General features: G+C 45.9%; 1 long non-coding RNA gene across 5 annotated transcripts; it reads left to right on the forward strand.

The window, feature by feature from the left end:
• The first annotated feature begins 5,876 nt into the window (after window positions 1-5,876).
• LOC125532284 (uncharacterized) lies at window positions 5,877-8,896 on the forward strand. 5 transcript variants are annotated; one of them, XR_015610156.1, is made up of 8 exons: window positions 5,881-6,321; window positions 6,485-6,541; window positions 6,648-6,725; window positions 6,998-7,056; window positions 7,517-7,590; window positions 7,710-7,776; window positions 7,992-8,285; window positions 8,444-8,546. It is a non-coding gene; the product is annotated as an uncharacterized LOC125532284 (long non-coding RNA). The 5 variants fall into 5 exon arrangements; XR_007293980.2 differs by having other exon boundaries at window positions 5,877-6,321; window positions 7,517-7,776; window positions 7,950-8,285; XR_007293975.2 differs by having other exon boundaries at window positions 5,877-6,321; window positions 7,517-7,776; window positions 7,954-8,285.
• The last annotated feature ends 958 nt before the right edge of the window (window positions 8,897-9,854 follow it).

The raw sequence follows: 9,854 nt of genomic DNA on the forward strand, positions 1-9,854 counted from the left end.
CGGCAGAAGACCTAGACGAACCATGGGTTTGACTTCATGAACTTTTTCAGATCAGAATTATAATCTGGTCCTGCTGATCAATGGCTCTTTATTATAAGACTCGTAGCTGACATGGGCTTTGTCTTTAATCTGAGCCGTTATAATTCGGTCTTGCTGGATTAGTGTCTCCTAGTTTATCATTAACATGGTAATTTCTAGGACTGATCTACACCGTAATATATAACTCAGCCCCACCAGATTACCGGCTTCTAATTTCTGGTTAGCATGGGAATTTATAGGGAGTCTCTAATTAATGTAGGTATATATAGACAGATTGGTAAATGAAAGCCAAAGTTGTATTAGCCTTGATTTGTTGCCACACATTGGTGACTGCTTTTGCTAAGTTTCAGTCGCAATGTTGCTTACTTTTGCTTCTGGGGTATGTTCTGTTTTTCTCTCATTTCTCTGAGGTTTAGTGAAGGTTTGTATGGTGTGGCTAACATCTGAATTTTAACTCATCTGTCAGAGAAGTTAGGGAAAAACTCACCGTTTCACTTTATGTAAGGTAAGATGAATCTGGTTCTTGTGACCAAGTCAGGTGTAGGCCAAATCTGTAGCCAGCAAATTGTATTAATTGCTGGTCGATGGATCGTCAGTCAGTCAGTCAGTCATGCTGGTCCAACCAGTGAGTCCTTGCCTTGGTGGTTTGTCTATGGCCTACTTAGGTTAGCTAGGATCGGAGTAGCTAACGAGCTTGCTGCTTGCTTGCTTCTAGTACTACGTACCTCATTCATCCTTGCTTGCTTGCTTGTACTCGTACGCAGGGAGTAGTAATAAGTAAGAAAGTAAAGATGGATGGATGCTATCATGCATGTATGCATATGCAGTGCTATCGTGGATCTCTATCAATTTCTTTTTTGTTTTGTCTGTCACGACTCACGAGCGAGCTACTGATCCACCAACACCAACACCAACACCTCTCTCTCTCTCTCTCTCTCTCTCTCTCTCTCTCTCTCTCTCACACACACACACACACACGCGCACGCAGGCACGCACGCACGCACTGCATTGCATTGCACCACCAATGCAATTATTTTTAGAGTGCATGAATAACTAACAATGCAATTATATAAGTAGTAGTAGTAGCAGCAGCAACAGTAGCAGTAGTAATAGTGATGGTGATGGTGGTGTTAGTGTATTTTGCAGCTACAATTATTTTTTCCTTTCATTCTTCGTTTGTAAGCAAGTTAGTAGCTAGAATCTTCTTTAAGTATCATGGCATGCTACCCGCACAGAGCTCTAAAAATGCCATGCGCACAGTCCATTGATTTCTAGAGTGCATGCATCATAGATTTATAAATTATGAGGTGTCAGTATATATATCCACTAGTAGTAGTAGGAGTGCAATGGATTATTTATTATGGATGTACGTATGAACCTAGCTACAGTACATACTACTACCTCTGTCCTAATTTATTAGTCCTCTTAGTATTTTGTATCAAACTTTGGCCATAGATTTAACTAAGAAATAATAATGCATGTCACCAAAATACTATATGGTTGGATTTATATCCGAACATAGTTTTCAATGATATTACTTTTTGTTACATGCATTAGCATTTTATTAGTTAAATCTAAGGCCAAAATTTAGCACAAAATACAAAGGGCACCAGTAAACTAGGACGGAGGTAGTACATAAAAAGTTATGGAGTCATAGCCCAGCAAATGAAATGTACGTAATCCTGGTACTTTAATTAATTAATTAATTCTGGACAAACTTTTTCAGCCCACTTCTTTTTAGTTGGCCATGGGACAATTAAGGACCATCCAGGAGTGGATACGTATGGGTCAAAACCCTCGTGCCTCCAGTCGTGTCTCTTCCCCGCCTCTCTTTCCCCCTCGGCCCCTCCTCCCCGAAGTGATGCCTGCGGGCGTCGCTTTTCTCTTGTGGCGCCGCTGTGGCCCTCTTCCTACCCTCCGGCATTCAAGACAAAAAACCTCTGTCCGGTTGGGCACACGATGGCGGCGGGGGATTTGCATCGTGACCCTCTTGGTATGTCTTTAATGAGTCTGGGTGTATCTCTGTTGCGATGGCATGCCTCATGTGCTTCTTCGGGGGTTAGCTGAAGACTTTCAGTAATGCACCCTTGTGTGTGTGTGTGTGTGTGTGTGTGTGTGTGTGTGTGTGTGTGTGTGTGTTTAGCACTCTCAGCATGTTTTCTTGTGTTTTCTTATTTTGATCAGCTTTTGAGGTTCTCCTCAACACCTTGTATCGTGTAGCCGTGTAGCTTTATTAATATGATGCAGGGCATAGTGCCTGTTTTGAGAGAACCACGGTTCATGCTTGCTTGGTTATTAGTACATACATACTGGAAAACTTAATTTTAGAATGTAACAAGAACCTTCTTACTCGCTCCACCATTCTAATTGATCGGGTTATTATTTATGTAATATCAATAAGAATCTTTTAGGGTATACTATATAAAGGTTGAACCAAATCAAGCTAGGGGCAAACATGTTAGAGTATTGATAATGATAGGTTAGGATTTGGTAGTAATCACTTCGATACGATTCCTACCTTATTCCTAGGACACGTCTCCTTTCCCTCCAAGCTTTGCACTCTATATAATACGCCTGGGAGGCTCAGTACAACACACGGAATTACAACAGTTCTCCCCTCTCTAATCCTCTTACACGGTATCAACCGCAATTTCCTAGACCTAGCTCCACCACAACTTTCGTGCGGCCCCACCCTAGGGGGGTAAATCTACATGATCCGAGGGCTGCACAACCTGTAGCGAGGGTTTATCCGCCGACCAGGTTGATCTTGTGCCATGTAGAGTCACCTAAATCTTCGCTCTCTCTGCAAAGGAGCATGTTGTATTCAGGGGGAATTTGAAGAAGCTTGCATGTCGCAGCCTTAGGGCATTTCCAATCCCGACCCTCAAACCTTCCGCAACCATCCAGGCCGCGTTGTCCAGACCGCGGAAGCCATCCAACGCAGGCATGTATTGGCCCGCGGTGCATTTTCTACCGCAAACTGGAGACAAGCGTCGAGGAGATTTGCGGGAGTCCGGACACGCGAAACATCGCTCTCCGCCCCCCTAGCGCAACCAAAATGAAGGCGGAGCCCACGTTTTTGTATCATCCCGCACTGTTTTCGTGCCAAAATCGCTCACTCTCTTCTTCCATTCCTCGCCGCTCTCCGCCTAATTCCCGCTCGTTTCTCCCACCCTCTCCTTTCTTCTGCCGCCGAGGCATGAAACTGTCGAAGATGGAGCTGGTGGAGGTTTCATAGGATCCGAGCATCACGCTCACCCCAAAGATCAGCTCGGACATGCAGCCAAATCGTCTCGTCAAAGTGAAGGCCGCAAAGAAGGAGAAACTCAAGAAGCAGTTGGCCACCGATGGGCCTAGTTGTGGCGATGGGTGTGGAGGTTATGGCGGACATAGCGGTTGGCACGGCCGTGGTGGACGCCGACAGATGGGTGCGCCGACAGTACAGACAGCACCGTGGTCGGAGCTTACAAGCCTTCGTACTACTACACCGCCAAGCAGCTCGGAACCCCCGACGTACGGTGCCTTACATGGTCGACATTAATGTGGTGCCACTCTTCTCCGAGTATTCTTTGCTGCCACTCGTCCGGGCACGGGCTGGGAGCAGGTGCGTGCCAACACACTGTTTGCTGCAAGGCCCAGAGCGGTGGAGCCAGCATATGACGCGGACACGGAGATGGTTGACATCATACACGATGGAGGCGAGGGAGGAGAAGGGGGCTATGAGGACAGGCAGGTGGAAGACTCGGATCCCACCTAGTCCGGCAACTACCAACAGCAGCAGTCCTACACCCAGACGGCCACGCAACAGTCCTACACCAAGGGCGGCGATGGCACACAACAACAACAGCATTGGGCCGCCGGAGAGCAGCATCCGAAGGGGGAGGAGGAGGATGGCGATGACGTCGTCGATGATCCGGATGATACAGCCAGCGGTCTGAAGAAGAAAGTTAGAGGAGAACGCTTCAACATGCGGGAGGACAACCTGTTGTGCGATGCATGGTTGGCCACTAGCCTTGATCCTCTCCTCAGCACGGAGCAAAAGGGCACAACCTTTTGGATGAACATTTACATATGGTTCCATGAGCACAAACATTTCGTGCCCTACTCCGACGCGTTGATCCATAACCATGAGTGTAAGTAACTCAACCATCGATGGTACACCATCCAAGAGGTCGTCTCCAAGTATTGCGGGCACTTGAAGCATCTCATTGCAAGGTGGCCTAGCGGTGCACAAATCACCGAGCAAATAAGTTGATTACTAGCGAGATATACTTTAGTTTTGTTGATCACGAGCTGGATATGCTTTAGTTTTGTTGATCACAAGCCGTATATGCTTTAGTTTTGTTGATCACCAGCCGGATATGATTTAGTTTTGTTGATCACTAGCCGCACATGGATTGTTTTGTTGCTCACTATACGGATATGCATTGTTTCAGTTTGTAGCCTACTCGTGCTTGTGTGATATACAAGAAGTTGAAGAAGAAGTCCTTCATGGTCGTCATGCATTGTTGGTTGAAGTTGAATGGGCAACCGAAGTGGAACATTTTCATTGCTAAGACCGACGCCCAAGCCAACGAGGAAGAAACTGGCGACGCTACCGAACTAACCCAAGAACCGCTGAAAAAGGTTAGAAGAATTTTACAGGGCAAGAAGTGGGAGGAGGAGAGGATGAAGCGAGAAGGTGCGGTAGCCAAGCTGACGGAGAGGTTCGAGGAGACTTGGCGAAGGAGGAGGCATGTGTGAGGCGCTCGGACATCAAGGAGGAGAGGAAGGCAGAGAGGTTCAAACAGTTCATGAAGGCGACAGACAAAAAGATCCAGCTCAAAGAGAGGAGGGCCATGATCGAATAGAGGAAGGCGGCGCTCGAGGAGAAGAGGTGAAGATTGCCGCCAATGCGGGGACGGCAAGATGTTGACCTTGAATGCGGTGGAAGATGAGGACGCGGTGGAGGCGGAGGCGGACACGGATGCAGAGGCTGCCTACGCGGCGGCGACGACACCTCCTTGATCGGGGAGCAGCTTTCTGTGATTGCTGGTCTAGAAGGGCAGAAATGCATGGACTGTCGGACTGATATTATTTTGGATACAAGCATGTAAAAATTAAGCATATTTACCTTTTTTTTGGTTGTGATCGGGGATGCGATCTAGCGTGGGTGTGATCCGGCGTGTTGTGTGGACTAGCGTACATTTGAATTTGAATTTGCTGATGGATATATACATGCTACGGTTGGATGGCGTCCTCTCCCATCTATGTCCGCGGACTGGTCTTCTTGTCCACGGACAGATGCGGGTGTATTTTGCTGGTTGCCGTTGGAGCTGTCCTTGCATAGAGAAACCAAGTGCAAGAAAGACACATACTTTACAAAGTTGAAATTAGGATAAGCCTAATATATATAATATGCACGCGAGGTAGAAAATTAGAAATGGAGGGGCGAATCATACTTATATGATGGCCGGGGTGATATATATAGGCGAATTGCAGGAAGATGCTATATATGTAGTAGTATATTTGTATGATAGTCTGGAATAAATGATGGAATCCAAAACAATAAGGTGTGCATCAAGCTCGTTTTCTTGCGATAGCCACGTCGCCATGGTACTGTCCAGGTAAATCGAGAGCGAGAGATATTTGCGGGGTAAATCGAGAGCGAGGCGGCTGCCCAATCACGTCGTGTGCTGCGCGGCCAGCTGGAGGCTGGTGGTTGGTTCTGCGCGTGCTGGGTGGGCGATTTCATTGGGTGCGGGTGGGACCTTCCTCTGTATCGTCCTGGCGTTGTGGGCGTCGGTTACGGGGCTTGCGTACGTGCGCGGGGCTGCGGTTCGTTGACCTGTGGGTCGTCTCCCTTTTACTGTGTTGAGGTAAAACCGTCCCGCGATAACACCTCTCCCGAGTAAATACGAAGCAAATCTGCTCTACCACGCAACAGAAGCAAATTCGCAGCACCCCTCCTCCTCATCAGTCACCGCCTGGTCTTCTCGATGGAGGTGGAGGAGTAGGGGATCCCGCCGGATCAGAGGCGTGTGGGCACAGTGGTGGGCATCTCCGGCAGCGGCGGCGACCTGCAGGCCAAGTGCTACGGCGGGGGCGCTCGATTTAATGCAGCGCCATGGACCGGTCCCTGCAGAAGTGAGAGAAGATGAGGGAGAGAGAGAAGGAAGGAGAGGAGCATCGATGGTGGTCCGAGCGCTGCCGCCTCCATCCTTGCACCATCTTCGTCACATGCAGCCGCCTCCTTCCGCACCCCTCTTCTTCACGCACGGCAACAGAGGCAGGTCCTGTCAGGTGAGATCACACCATCCTCCACAACCTTCTCTACAGCCACGCAAAAACAGAGAGGAGTCTGATGCGTGCGTGTTATTGTTATTTTGGCTGTCTAAATTGTCCCTTGAACTAATCTAGCAACCTGACATTTCTTGGACACTAAATAATATCATTCTTATGACAGGGAATAATATTATTCAGTTAGCATCTTTTTTCGTGGAAGAGGAGTGAGAATTTAAAGGTTAGAAAATTGTAACTGAATGAGTGTTCTCTTTTTTCTGTCTCTGACTTGAACGAATATATTTCTTAATATATCAATGCTTATCATTGCCATGTCTGGCTCTCAGGTGCATGCTACATAGAAGCTTAGATCTGTAATCAAGCTGTGGAAGAGAGTACCGTAAGAGATACTTCTATAAGCAGAGGTATGTGCCTGCATTTACACCTTAATTATCCCTTAGTTAGTTCTCTATGGTTCATCGGATTCATGTTGAAATGATTTTCTTTAGTCGGTGTTGTACTATGTTGATGGTATACTGATTTGGCGTAAGAATTACTGACATTGCTCTGTGTGTACAAATCTTATAGGTTTATGATATTAAGAATTAGCAGTGTGTTTTTTGTTTACTGCTGGATTTGCTAACAAACTATCTCTTATGTTGTTGATTGATATGCTGATTTGTTGTTTTTCATTCAGTTGAAGAGCTCTCCATGCTTAAGATCTTTTCTAGGATAATTGCGTCGTTAAATCTGAAGGTATATGATTGGTTTCTCTACTAATGTATCGATAAGCATATTTTTCATCCTCAATATATTGTTGCTTGCCTAACTTTTTCCTACATTTGTGAGGTGGCCGTGGAAGTTCAGTTCTTGTAGGCGGCGTAAAACTTGTACTGCCTACAGATGATTTTGCCAGTTTGACAAAAACATATAATAACCAAGGGAACTTTCTCAGTTTTTTTGTTTTTGCACTTCTCGGATTTTAGGCTAGGGGTATTAACATATATGGCACATAGGAAATTTAGATCTGCAAGATTGGATAGGGATAAATCCTTCTGCCATGTTGAAAAATTAGATTTACAAAGAAGAAAAGAAATTATTAAAGAAGAGATATAGTCGATTAGGTTGTTGTGGTGTTTCTTTGATCTTCCCTAGACCTCTCGTTTTCTGATTGGCATGGTGATGATCTATTTCTTATGGTGTTTGTCTGGTTCAGGATTCACTCATGTGCCAAAGCCAGCTCGGGGAAGCCTTCCTGGACTCCTGGTTGACCACAACAATCACGATACGGTGAGTGGATTTTGAATCTTTCTTGAGCTGTCGGATCAGATTAGATGTGTATATGGTAGTTATGGACTGCTGACTGCTTAATGTTGGGTTTCCTCTGTGTACTATGGTGTGAGCTTAAGCGAGCGGAACGCCGAAGGAGGATCTTGGGGATGACGGAGGCATCGACGACAACCTCAAAGGCGAGAGGTACTGAGACTGCAAATTGCTTTCATGTCTCTGCGTTTCTTTCTTTATGCAACTCCGTCGGTATTAAGGCCGTATAGTCGGTGGGGAGCAACAAAAAACTGAATTTGTTGATGTTTACAATTTGGACGATCTGTTTGATACATCTGCATTGGTGATGGGGAACATTGTTCAAGACAGTGTGGGTTCAGAAGTGAGGAAAACAATTTGGCTTGCAGGGTTCAGGCTACTCTCTTGTGATGTTGGCTTAGGAGAAGTTATTCGGCTCCATTTATGATTGGTTCATTTCGCCGTGCTCTAGCCCCGCATCGTCCCCTCCTCCTTGGCTGCCGCTCTCGTCCTCTGACAAAGAACCATGGGGCTTGCAGCTATGCCTGAGTCTCCACAAGGACGTTGGGTGGAGGATATCCGGTGCCAACGGGCCGCTCATGTCGGTGTCTGAGATCTCGGAGCCGTCGGAGTCACCGTCACCGTCCGGAGACGGGTCGATGGGGGATGCTATGATGAATTGGGTACATCCAAACTTCTCCTGTGATATCTTTATTTTCTTTTTCGGTTTAAGGTAGTGAAGCCTCAGTTAATCTGCAAGTGTGCTATGTTCTTGTTTGTTGCTGGCCTCTACCTGTTTGTTGGTATGCGTTTGCAAACTGAAAATATTCATGTTTTTCAGGTCTCTGTTAGAGGAATGTATTTTCTTGCAAACTAAATTGGTTTTCTGGAACATGTCTTCATATTTTAGATTTTAGTATATGGCTTCAGAACTATTCATTGGATATACTTTGTTGATTCCAGCCCGTGGATAAGAATATTTTAGTCACTGGAGAGATTGTTGAACATGTGACATTGATGCAAATCTCTGGCCACCTATGGGTGAAACTGCTTGAAGACCAAGTTTGAATATGGACAAGGGCAGTGAATTTCGGCATGCGAGTTTACACTGGTAGAAAAAGGGCCTGTTGTCCCGGTTCGTAAGGGCCTTTAGTCTCGGTTCCTGAACCGGGACTAAAGTGTCGGTACTAATGCCCTGTACCTTTAGTCCCGGTTCAATCCAGAACCGGGACTGATGAGCCTCCACGTGGCCTGTGTGTGGAGCCCAGGCAAGAGACCCTTTGGTCCCGGTTGGTGGCACCAACCGGGACCAATAGGCATCCACGCGTCAGCATTTCTGTGGCTGGGGTTTTTGTTTTTTTTTTGAAAGGGGGAGTTTGGGGGTTTTGGGGGGTTAATTTAGGTGTTTCATATATTGTGTTAGCTAGCTATAATTAATAGAGAGAAGTGTCCTCTCTTATGTCCGTGCTTGGTCGACGCTACATACTATACATACGTATAGAGAGGACTAGACAGGCTAGTTAGCTAGTAAGCAAACGAAGGAAACAGAAGATCATCATGAACATATATGCATACAGAGAGAAGTTATATCGACCACCTCTCCTTCTCCGAGATATTGCTCGAACAACAAGTTCTCGTATATCTATCTGATACTACCGGCTACATATATACAATAATTATCTCTTACAAATATAATCATACGGACTCATGGTCCACATAGTATTCTCCGTCTTCAGCGATCACTTGGTCAAGAAAGAATGCCGCCAATTCCTCTTGAATTGCTCGCATGCGAGCTGGTGCTAGGAGTTCATCCCGCTTCCGAAACATCTAATTTGAAGAAGGGGGTCAATACATATATATATGAATGAATGAAACTCAATACAAATGATGGTAATAAAATAAAATTGTGAATGTTGTTATTTCCGTACTTTATATTGTTCGTCAGAGTACCCGCCCCGCTCACAGGTCGTGTGGCGGATGGACTCGCAGACGTAGTATCCACAGAAATCATTCCCTTTTTCCTGCCACAACCACTTTACAAGAAATAGAGGTCAATCAAACTGATAAGCAAGAATGCTAAATGGTATTGATGAAACTAGCGCTTGAATCACTAGGAGATGCGTGGAACATGCTACTATAGTACTTACTTTCGGGTGTCTAAATTCCAGCTCCTTCGGCAGTCCCGGAACTTTTCTGGTGAATTTTCTCCAAACCGTGTCGGACAAAGAAAACAATTACTTGATATCAGGAAA

Source organism: Triticum urartu, chromosome 1A, assembly GCF_056163025.1.
Source record: "Triticum urartu cultivar PI428250 chromosome 1A, HENAU_Tu73, whole genome shotgun sequence".
NCBI lineage: Eukaryota > Viridiplantae > Streptophyta > Magnoliopsida > Poales > Poaceae > Triticum > Triticum urartu.